The following is a 12,532-nucleotide window of genomic DNA, read 5'->3' as shown; positions in this document are numbered from 1 at the left end:
ATACTCCTCATACAACTACTGGTAGAACGCCAGCAGAGTTGTTTCTCAAACGACAGCCTCGAACCAGATTCTCGTTGTTAAAGCCAAATTTGGCACAGTCTGTAGAAGAGTCACAATTAAGACAGAAAGAGAATCATGATAGAGGTAGAGTAAAAGAGAGAAGTGTGAAATTAAACCAGAAGGTGAGAGTGAAGAACCATCACCATAAATGGTTAAAGTGGTTACCAGGAAGAGTGGTGAAGATATGTGGTCCTCGCAAATATTTGGTAAAGATGTTTGATTATGGACAGGTTAGGTTTGTTCATATTGATCATATTTTACCTACAGACATGGAAAGATTTGAAGGTGGGAATGATTCAATTATTTCTGACTCATCAGATAGTTTTGATATACCAGTAGCAAATCCTAAATCCAATGTACTGGAAACAAATCCAGCAGAGAATCAGAATGAAAGTCTGAGTCCAAGTCAGGAAAACAAAGAGCCTGAAGTTAGAGTGAGTTCAATTGAAAATCAAGGAAATTCCGTGGAGGAAAACGTTCCTCAGGCTGAGCCTCGAATGAGTTTAGATTCAAGACCATGTTTGGAAGGTCGTGTTCGAGAGTGAAGGTATCCTCTTCGAAACAGAAAACAAGTGGTAAAGTTAAATTTGTAAATATGAAAAAAAAAGTTTATATCCTGTGTTATGTATAAACATGAAAGTTATATATGATGTTTGTTATGATGCCTTCTTCATTCAGGCGGGAGAAGTGTAATGTCTGTAAGCTTGTAATATTTGTAGCTCCACACTGTGGATGTGGACGTATTGTGTACCGGGGACTGACGAGAGAGCTGCCTGCCATGTTAGGAAGCTTTGTGTGCTGTGCTCTGTGAATATATCACACTGTGCGCAAATTAGCTGCCGCATTTTCTACATTACAACAGTGACCACTCTTCAAAAAGTTCTTCATTGGCTGTAAACTTTTTCAAAAACGGCGCTGGGGACCACCTTGAAAAACATCACCGTACCAAATCAGAAATCGGCGTTACAGTTGCCATCTTGTTTATCTCCCTCGGCTGGACACAGGAGCTCGGGGCTGGGCTTTCAAAGAAGCCTGGGGGTGGGGGGGGGGGGGGGGGCACGGGGGTGGGGAGGTGGAAGCCAAGCCGGGGAGAGGGGTGGCAGCAGAGGGACCTTTGGGCCGGGGTTAGGGGCGGCAGCAGCGCGACCATTCGACTGGGGGTGGGGCCTCTCAGGTAGTCATTTTCAAATGAAAGGCTGCACGGCCAGTGATAATGTTGGCTCAGGGAAGTGATAAAATAAAATTGACAAGCTAGTGGTGCAAGCAATCAAAGTTGAACTGTAAAACAACCTTGACCTCTTCTGATGAGAAAAAAGTATAAGCTGGCTTTTACCCTTAGCCCATCTTTGTTGATAGACACTTTCTGCAAGACGGTCAGATCAGTCTTCTTGTTTTTCATTGTCTGCCGTTATTTCCTTGCTCTTTGTACTTTCGGCAGCAGTGGGGACCTTTGGGCCGGGGATAGGGGCAGAAAATGCAGGAAACCTCAGCGGGGTCGGCACGGGAAAATTCAGCGCAGGTTAGCTACAGAGTAAAGCTGTACAATTACATGTTACCCTGGAAAACTAAATGCTTGGGCATGCGCAGAATGGCCTCAGTTTTTCGGCGCTGTCAATTAGCTCCACCCACAGAAGCTGAGGTTTTTCTGCGTGGCGCCAAAATCAAAATGAAAAATGGCGAAACTTCGGATATTTATTTTTGGTGCTATCTCAGCTTTAAAAAATCGGCCATTATTCTTAAATTCCACCAAAAAAGGCAATGTAGAATTTTGGGCCCAAAAGATGGTGTCAAATTGAAACCAAAGGCATACAATGTTGCGAAGGACAGTGGAAGGACAGAGGATTGGGAAATATTTAGAAAACAGCAAAGGATGATGAAAAAAATGATAACGAGAGAGAAGATAGCATATGAGAGTAAAGTAGCAAGAAATATAAAAACAGACAGTAAGAGCTTCTACAGGTATATAAAAAGGAAGAGAGTGGCTGAAGTAAATGTTGGCCCCTTAGAGGATGGAACTGGAGAATTAATAATGGGAAACAGGGAAATGGCAGAGACTTTGAACAAATATTTTGTATTGGTCTTCATGATGGAGGACACCAAAAGCATCCCAATAATTGATAATCAAGGAGCTATGGAGGTGGGGGTGTGCGGGGGAACTTAATACAATCACTATCACCAGAGATAAAGTACAAGGCAAACCAATGGGACTAAAGTTGGACAAGTCCCCTGGACCTGATGGCCTGCATCCTAAGGTCTTAAAATAAGTGCCTGCAGAGATAGTGGATGCATTAATTGTAATCTACCAAAATTCCCTGATTTCTGGAGAGGTCCCAGCAAACTGGAATACCACAAATGTAACACCCCTATTTAAGAAAGAGGGAGACAGGAAGCAGGAAACTATAGACCAGTTAGCCTAACATCTGTCATTGGAAAAATGCTGGAGTCCATTATTAAGAAAGTAATAGCAGAACATTTAGAAAATCATAGTGTAGTCAAGCAGAATCAGCTTGTTTTTACGAAAGGGAAATCATGTTTGACAAATTTGCTGGAGTTCTTTGAGGATGTAACAAGCAGGGTGGATAAAGGGGAACCAGTTGATGTTGTGTATTTGGATTTCCAGAAGCATTCGCTAAGGTTCAACACAAAAGGTTACTGCACAAGATAAGAGGTCACGGGGTTGGGGGTAATATATTACAGAAACAGAGAGTCGGGATAAATGGGTAATTTTCCGGTTGGCAAACAGTGACTAGTGAGGTGTCGCAGGGATCAGTGCTGGGGCCTCAACTATTTATAATCTATATGAATGACTTGGATGAAAGGACCGAGTGTAATGTAGCCAAGTTTGTTGATGATACAAAGATGGGTGGGAAAGCAAATTGTGAGGAGGACAAAAATCTGCAAAGAGATATAGACAGGCTAATTGAGAGGGCAAAAATTTGGCAGATGGAGTATAATATGGGGAAATGTGAGGTTATCCACTTTGGCAGAAATAATAGAAAAGCAAATTATAACTTAAAAGGAGAAAATTTGCAAAATGCTGCAGTACAGAGGGACCTGGGAGTCCTTGTGCATGAAACACAAAAATTTAGTATGCAGGTACAGCAAGTAATCAGAAAGGCAAATGGAATGTTCGCCTTTATTGCAAGGGGGATAGAGTATGAAAGCAGAGAAATCCTGCTACAACTGTACAGGGTATTGGTGAGGGTCACACCTGGAGTACTGCGTACAGTTTTGGTCTCCGTATTTAAGGAAGGATATACTTGCATTGGAGGTTGTTCGGAGATTGTTCATTAGGTTGATTCCGGAGATGAGGGGGTTGATTTATGAGTAGCTTGGGCCTATACACAGTGCAGTTCAGAAGAATGAGAGGTGATCATATCGAACCATATAAGATAATGAGGGGGCTCGACAAGGTGGATGCAGAGAGGATATTTCCACTCATAGGGGAAACTGAAACTAGGGGACATAGTTTCAGAATAAGAGGCCACCCATTTAAAACAGTAATGATGAGAAATTTCTTCTCTCAGAGGGTCGTGAATTTTTGGAATTTTCTACCGCAGAGAGCTGTGGAGGCTGGGTCATTGAATATATTTAAGGTGGAGATAGACAGATTTGTGAATGATAAGTGAATCAAGGGTTATGGGGAGCAGGTGGGAAAGTGGAGTTGAGGCCAGGATCAGATCAGCCATGAACTTATTGAATGGCAGAGCAGGCTCAAGGGGCCAAATGGCCTACTCCTGCTCCTATTTCTTTAGTTCTTATGTTCTGATGTAAATGGCTCCACTTGTCACCTACAGCAAAATCATCAACACTTTCTTTCAAGAATGCATTTTTGATGCTGGTGGATGGAGGAACTATTTCCTCTGCTGGGATGAGGGCAGTCCAGAACACGGGGGCATAACCTTAAAACTCGAGCTGGGCTGTTCAGGGGCGATGTCAGGAAACACCTCTTCACACAATGGGTAGTGGAAATCTGGAATTCTCTCCCCCAAGAAGCGGTTAAGACTGAGGGTCAATTGAAAATTAAAAACTGAAATTGATCGATTTTTGTTCGGCAAGGTTATTAAGGGTTACGGAACCAAGGCGGGTAGATAGATTTAAGATACAGATCAGCCATGATCTAATTGAATGAACAGGCTCGAAGGACTGAATGGCCTACACTTGGTTCTATGTTTCTAATCCTATGCTTTCGCTACACATAAAGGGTGATTCAACAGTTCCTCATTCCCAGTGGGAATCCACCATCACATCCACCATCTGACGGTTGGAGAACCTGGGTTACAGTATTGTCGCTCTGTCCACTTTGGTGGCAAAAACAGGAAGGCAGAATGTTATCTGAATGGTGGCAGATTAGGAAAAGGGGAGGTGCAACGAGACCTGGGTGTCATGGTACATCAGTCATTGAAAGTTGGCATGCAGGTACAGCAGGCGGTGAAGAAGGCAAATGGCATGTTGGCCTTCATAGTGAGAGGATTTGAGTATCGAAGCAGGGAGGTCTTACTGCAGTTGTTCAGGGCCTTGGTGAGGCCACCCCTTGAATATTGTGTACAGTTTTGGTCTCCTAATTTGAGGAAGGAAATTCTTGTTATTGAGAGAGTGCAGCGAAGGTTCACCAGGCTGATTCCCGGGATGGCAGGACTGACATATGAAGAAAGACTGGCTCGGCAAGGCTTATATTCACTGGAATTTAGAAGAATGAGAGGGCATCTCATAGAAACATATAAAATTCTGATGAGATTGGACAGGTTAGATGCAGAAAGAATGTTCCCAATGTTGGGGAAGTCCAGAACAAGGGGTCACAGTCTAAGGATAAGGGGTAAGCCATTTTGGACCGAGATGAGGAGAAACTTCTTTACTCAGCAAATTGTGAACCTGTGGAATTCTCTACCACAGAAAGTTGTTGAGGCCAGTTCATTAGATATATTCAAAAGGGAGTTGGATGTGGCCCTTACGGCTAAAGGGATCAAGGGGTATGGAGAGAAAGCAGGAATGAGGTACTGAAGTTGCATGATCAGCCATGATCTTATTGAATGGCGGGCAGGCTTGAAGGGCCGAATGGCATACTCCTGCACCTATTTTCTATGTTTCTATGTTTCTATGTCTCTCTCCTGTCCTTCCTGTGATCGAGTCTTCCCTGCTGGGAGTGTGGGATTGCAGAATGTGCATATACCAACCAGATTAAGGGTTAAACCCACAAACTTCTGACTCAGAGGTGCGAGTTCTGACAATTTGTCCCCTTACAGGTGTCAGCCTTGGCTCAGTGGGTAGCATTCTCAACTCTGCGCCTCGAAGATTGGGGCTTCAAGTCCCATTCCAAGAAACTTGAACACACAATGTAAGCTGGCACTTCTGTGCAGTATGGAGTGAGCGCTGCACTACTGGAGGTGCTGTCCTCTAGGTGGTCATAAATGGTTTTGTGGCACTGTTTTGAAGAAGAGCTAGGGGGAGTTCCCCCCGGTGTCCTGGCCAAAGTTTATCCTTCAGCCAGCCACTAAAACAAAACGACCTGGCCATGTATTTCATTGCAGTTTGTGGGAGTTTGCTGTGTGCAAATTGGCTGCCGCGTTTCCTGCATTGTAACAGTGGCTGCACTTCAGAAGCCCTGTCATCGGCTGTCATCCTAAGGTCGCGAAATGCGCCACGCAAATGCAAGTTGTTCCTTTTCACTCCATTTTCGTGCTGGCTAAGGAAACTACATACCGTCTTTCTTTCAAATGAGATGTTAAACCGAGGCCCCATCTGCTCTGTCAGGTGGACGTAAAAGATCCCGCGGCCACTACTTCGAAGAAGAGCAGGGGAGTTATCCCCGGTATCCTGGCCAATATTTATCCCTCAAACAACAAAAACAGATGATCGGGTCATTATCGCATTGCTGTCTGTGAGAGCTTGCTGTGCGCAAGTTGGCTGCCGCGTTTGCCCACATTACGACAATGGCCACAATTCAAAAAGTACTTCATTGGCTGTAAAGCACATTGAGACGTCCGATGATCCTGAAAGACGCTATATAAATGCACGGCTTTCTTTCTTTCTTTATGAGGGCTATTCACTTCAGCACATCATCGCCCATGAGGTTTATTGTTATGATTGTTTATGTTGGAAGCTGCAGTTTGAAGCTGGAATCGGTGTCAGCGCGTGGAATAACAAATGGCCGTTGCCACTCAGCTGATTGTAATGGAATGGCACCGGGCTGCTTGTCGTGGACCATAATCTAAGCGTTTCTGTTGCAGGAACACTGACAGCAGTATGCTTTTACATGATCTATAGTAAACGGTGAAATAATACAGTCCCCCAACATAACTATTCTCTCTGCTCTGCGTGCACTGTGGGCACATTCAGGCAGCAGGACGCTCATTCATTGCCGTGACGTCTTATGTGCTTGGGTTCGAATCAATAACCCAAAGTACAGGGACTGCATTGCTAAAAAGTCTTCCTGTAGGATTTATTTCCTATTTGGGAAACATTAAACTGACCGATTTCCTAAAGGGAGCTAGCAGCTGCCAGTGAAGATTGAGAGGAGCATGAATTCTAATCTAAAATCTGACACCTTGCACAAATCCCCAGTGGCTGGGTCTCGCCCCCCCCCCACCACGTGACATAGGCCTTGTAACCTTAAGAACATAATGGCCCAGAAATCCCGGTTTCTCCTTCCCCCGGGTGTTCAACTGGATTCTGGAAAAAAGAAGCGCACCTACCTGAAGCTGCTATGCCCACGCGTGATCCCGGCCCGGAGGCCTCTCCTGACTGTGCGTCGCAGCGCGTGCACGTCGGGACGTGCGCAGGCCTGGAGCTGGAGTCACATGGCTCCGGGCAGCCAATCAGGTATAGTATATTCTCATTCATAGTAATAGGAGTTTTGTAAGTCTGAAACTCCTATTGCTATGAATGAGGAACACCCCCAAACACCCAAAAACAATTAAAAAACACCTCACATAAAGACACTGTAGAAATTAAAGTTGATAGAAATGTTTTTGAAAAAAACATTTGCCGATTTTTAAAAAAAGTTTTAATTATGATTTAAAATAAAATTACCTGAGTGGGCAGGGTTCGTAACATAAATATGTATTTTTAAATTTTATTTTAATATGTTTTTTTATATGTTTTTAAATTCTTACGCTGGTAAAAGTAGGCTATCCTGCTTTCACCAGGCACAAGAGTTTTAAGGACATTCGCAGGGCAAGAGATGGGCAAATAGCCCAATCTCTGCCGTGGGTACGTCCTCGCTCCCGATATGCAAGAGATCTGTCAAGCCAGAAACTTGACAGATCGGAAAAGCCAGTTTTCAGCGCATGCTCATTGCGCACCGAAAACCGGCTTTTCCGATGCCTTCCCGGGTCTGTAGAAACTCCGTAAGCACCCGGGTAGGCCGCATTTCTGGGCCAATAACAGATGAAATAAAAGCAGGAGTTGGCCCTACGGCCTCTCGAGCCTGCTCCGCCATTCATTAAGAGCACGACTCACCATCGCCCTCAACTCCACTTTCCCGTCCGATCTCCGTATCCCGTGATTCCCCCTAGACTCCAAAAATCTATCTATCTCAACCTTGAATACACTCAGAGACTGAGAATCCACCACCTTCTGGGGCAGAGAATTCCAAAGACTCACAACCCTCCAAGTGAAGAAATTTCTCCTCATCTCTGTCTTAAATGGCCGACCTCTTATCCTGAGACTGTGCCCCCTGGTTCTAGACACTCCAGCCAGTGGGAAACAACCTCTCAGCATCTACCCTGTCAATCTCCTTCAGAATCTTGTATGTTTCAATGAGTTCACCCTGCCCTGGTAAATCAGCCTCCTGCTGCAGTCTAAAAGAAAGGGAAGTTTTGAGTGGATCAAGGAAAATTTTTCCTGTGTGTGTCAGCCATGGCTAGCACCCTTGCCTCTGTGTCCGAAGGTTGTGGGTTTGGATCCCACTCCAGGAACTTGAGTACAAAGATCTAGGCTGACACTCCAGTACTAGTGCTGAGGGAACGCTGCACTGTCAGAGGTGCCGTCTTTCGGATAAGACATCTGCCCTCTCAGGTGGATGTAAACCATCCCATGGCACTATTTTGAAGAAGAGCAGTGGAATTATCCCTGGTGTGCTGGCCAATATTTATCCCTCAATCACCCATCACAGGAACAGATTATCACATTGCTGTTTGTGGGAGCTTGCTGTGTGCAAAATGGCTGCCGTGTTTCCCACATTACAACAGTGATTGCACTTCAAAAGGAATTCATTGGCTGCAAAGCGCTTTGGAAAGTCTGGTGGTCATGAAAGGCACAATATAAATACAAGTCTTTCTTTCCATATACCCCTCTCCTCAATCGCCCCTATCACCTCAGCTGATAGTCAGTGTAACTGAGCTGAATAGACTGGTCTTTGCTCGGTGAGCCCAAGTGCCAGTGCGGTTGTTACAGTCACCGGCGTGACTGGGTTAAAAAAGGCTTTAGTTGCTGCCCTCTGCCAAGTGTCAGAAAGCGTGCATGCATCAGTGACAGCTGAGAACAAGGTTGGGCGTGGCTGTAATGCCGCCCTCCACAGTTGAATAGCGGCCGACAATCACAGTCTAGAGGTCACTAATGAAGAAGGTCCATTTGGGTGAGATCTCAATGGGTGACCAGTGCTGGCGGGCAGGAATGAGCCCCAATGAGGATACTGGAGGAAGGGAAAATGTCTGATTCCATCTATCTCTCCACAATACCCACCCACCTCCGTCTGATTCTTTACACTCAGCAAAATCAGGAAATATGGGGAGAGGTACCATTGGGAGTAAACGGAGAGCCTCCTCACCCCCCATACTCCTCCTCTCTCCCCCAGCCTCCTCACCCCCCATACTCCTCCTCTCTCTCCCAGCCTCCTCTCTCCCCCAACCTACTTCTCCCTCCCCCAGCCTCCTCACCCCCCATACTCCTCCTCTCTCTCCCAGCCTCCTCTCTCCCCCAACCTACTTCTCCCTCCCCCAGCCTCCTCACCCCCCATACTCCTCCTCTCTCTCCCAGCCTCCTCTCTCCCCCAGCCTCCTCTCTCCCCCAACCTCCTCTCCCCTCATACTCCTCCTCTCTCTCCCAGCCTCCTCTCTCCCCCACACTCCTCCTCTCCCCCAGCCTCCTCACCCCCATACTCCTCCTCTCTCCCCCAACCTACTTCTCCCTCCCCCAGCCTCCTCTCCCCTCATACTCCTCCTCTCTCTCCCAGCCTCCTCTCTCCCTCAACCTACTCCTCCCTCCCCCAGCCTCCTCACCCCCCACACTCCTCCTCTCTCTCCCAGTCTCCTCTCTCCCCCAACCTACTTCTCCCTCCCCCAGCCTCCTCACCCCCCACACTCCTCCTCTCTCTCCCAGCCTCCTCTCTCCCCCAACCTACTCCTCCCCCAACCTACTCCTCCCTCCCCCAGCCTCCTCACCCCCACACTCCTCCTCTCTCTCCCAGCCTCCTCTCTCCCCCAACCTACTCCTCCCTCCCCCAGCCTCCTCTCCCCTCACACTCCTCCTCTCTCCCCCAGCCTCCTCTCTCCCCCAACCTCCTCTCCCCTCACACTCCTCCTCTCTCTCCCAGCCTCCTCTCTCTCCCACACTCCTCCTCTCCCCAGCCTCCTCACCCCCCATACTCCTCCTCTCTCCCCCAACCTACTTCTCCCTCCCCCAGCCTCCTCTCCCCTCATACTCCTCCTCTCTCTCCCAGCCTCCTCTCTCCCCCAACCTACTCCTCCCTCCCCCAGCCTCCTCACCCCCCACACTCCTCCTCTCTCTCCCAGCCTCCTCTCTCCCTCAACCTACTCCTCCCTCCCCCAGCCTCCTCTCCCCTCACACTCCTCCTCTCTCCCCCAGCCTCCTCTCTCCCCCAACCTACTCCTCCCTCCCACAGCCTCCTCTCCCCTCACACTCCTCCTCTCTCTCCCAGCCTCCTCTCTCCCCCAACCTACTCCTCCCTCCCCCAGCCTCCTCTCTCCCCCACACTCCTCCTCTCTCATCTCTCCTCCTATCCCCCACACTCCTCTCTCACCCAGCCTCCTCCTCTCCCCCAGCCTCCTCTCCCTCCCTCAGACTTTTCTCCCTCCCCCAGCCTCCTCTCCCTCCCCTCTTCCCTCTCTCCCTCCTCTCTCCTCTCCCCCCTCCTCTCCTCCTCTTTCATCCCATCACTCTCCTCTCCTCCTCTCTCCCATCCTCCTCTCTCCCACTCTCCTCTCTCCCCTCCTCCTCCCTCCCTCCCACCCTCCTCTCTCCCCTCCTCCTCTCTCCCCTTCTCCTCCCTCCTACCCTCCTCTCTCCCGCCCTCCTCCTGGTCCATGTATCTGATCACAGATTGAGAGACTTTTTCACAAGGAGTGGAGTTAGATTGGGATGGAAGAGGCCCCTTTGGCCTATTTAATCTCATCCTTCCAAAATACCAGCCCTACTATCTCTCCCTGACAACGTCTAGCTCTTTCTTAAACAAGTCTAATGTGTTGCTCTCAGTCACCAATTCCAGTTGCTGCTCTTGGTCAACCTCTTTGTAAGGAAATGCCTCTTGGAACCTGTCCTAAACTTGCCCTGCATTGTGCCTGCTTTTCCGACACCACTGGGCTATTCAAAGGTACTGTTCCGAGGTTCCTTTCTAAATCTGATTTTGTCTGATTACCCTCCTGCAAACGCACTGGGACATATTACAATATTAAAGGCAGAATATCAATTCAAGTTGTTGTTGTGATTTAAGATGCTTTAAAGGATTTGATATGATAGATAGGGAGGAACTATTTATTTTGGTGGTGGGGTGGAGGGTGGGGGGGGGGGGTGGTAATCTGGATCAAGGGGGCAGAACATTAAAGGGGCCCATTCAGGGAAGATAAGGAGCCACTTCTTCACAAAAAGGATAATGGAAATTTGGAACTCACTCCCCCCCAAAAGCTTTTGAGGCTGGGAAACAATTGAGCATTTCAAAACTGAGATTGATAGATTTTTGTTAGGCTAGGGTATTAAGGGTTATTACCAAGGTGGGTTGATGGAGTTAAGATAAAGTTCAGCCTTGATCTAACTGAATGGCGGAACAGGATTGAGTGACTGAATGGCCTCCTCCTGTTCCTTTTGCTTGCTCCGCTTCTGATTGCCGTTCAGACAACTCCTGCCGGAAAGTGCATGACATGCATGACATCAAGAGCGGATAAGTTCGAGCTCGGTGGCGATGTCCCCTTCCTCCCACTGTTGGATGTCACGTTGATACTGTTAAGGCTCGCGTATGAATCGCAAGTAAGAATAGAGTTGTAAGAAAATATAAGCACATAAGAACATAAGACCATAAGAAGTAGGAGCAGGGGTAGGTCATACGGCCCCTCGATCCTGCTCCGCCATTTAATATGATCATGGCTGGTCCGATCATGGACTCAGCTCCACTTCCATGCCTGCTCCCCATAACCCCTTATCCCCTTATAGTTTAAGAAACTGTCTATTTTTGTTTTAAATGTATTCATTGACCCAGCTTCAACAGTTCTCTGAGGCAGTGAATTCCACAGATTGACAACCTTCTGAGAGAAGAAATTCCTCCTCATCTCAGTTTTAAATGAGCAGCCCCTTATTCTAAGATTATGCCCCCAAGTTCTAGTCTCCCCCATCAGTGGAAACATCCTCTCTGCATCCTCCTTGTCAAGCCCCCTCATAATCTTATACTTTCCGATAAGATTACCTCTCATTCTTCTGAATTCCAATGAGTAGAGACCCAACCTACTCAACCTTTCCTCATAAGTCAACCCCCTCATCCCTGGAATCAACCTAGTGAACCTTCTCTGAATTGCCTCCAAAGCAAGAATATCCTTTCGTAAATATGGATACCAAAGCTGCACACAGTATTCCAGGTGTGGCCTCACCAATATCCTGTATAACTGTAGCAAGACTTCCCTGCTTTTATACTCCATCCCCTTTACAATAAAGGCCAAGATACCATTGGCCTTTCTGATCATTTGCTGTACCTACACACTAACCTTTTGTGTTTCATGCACAAGTATCCCCAGGTAAATGGACCTACTTGAAAATGAGCCAAACAGCCGGCAGTGTGAGAGAGCACAGGTGCACTCGATTGGATGCTTGGTGTAGGAGATAAAACCACAGCTTCACAACACCCGGAGGAACGTGTGATTCCGGTCTGAGGCCTTCATTCGCTGCGCAGCGCACTCGAACAGGTCTTCCACGTACAGACACATATGCTGGAATCATGTGGGCCTGGACCACCAATCACCTTCTAGTATTCTCATTGATAATAATGGAAACTCCATCTATACGAGCTCCCGTTACCATCAATGAGAAATTCCCCCAAAATACAGAAATGTACCACAATAACTAAAAAAAAACCTCACATATTTTAAATTAATTGAAATTGAATGATTTAGAAAATGTTTTCTTTTTTTAAAATGTGTTTTAATAGGGTTAAAAATAAACTTACCTAACGGACAGGGTTTTTCATCATAGGCGGTCCCTCGAAATGAGGATGACTTGCTTCCACGGATAAGTTCACAGATGTTTCAATGAA

The sequence above is a fragment of the Pristiophorus japonicus genome, chromosome 4 (assembly GCF_044704955.1).
Source record: "Pristiophorus japonicus isolate sPriJap1 chromosome 4, sPriJap1.hap1, whole genome shotgun sequence".
Classification (NCBI taxonomy): domain Eukaryota; kingdom Metazoa; phylum Chordata; class Chondrichthyes; family Pristiophoridae; genus Pristiophorus; species Pristiophorus japonicus.
This window is presented reverse-complemented; position numbering follows the sequence as displayed.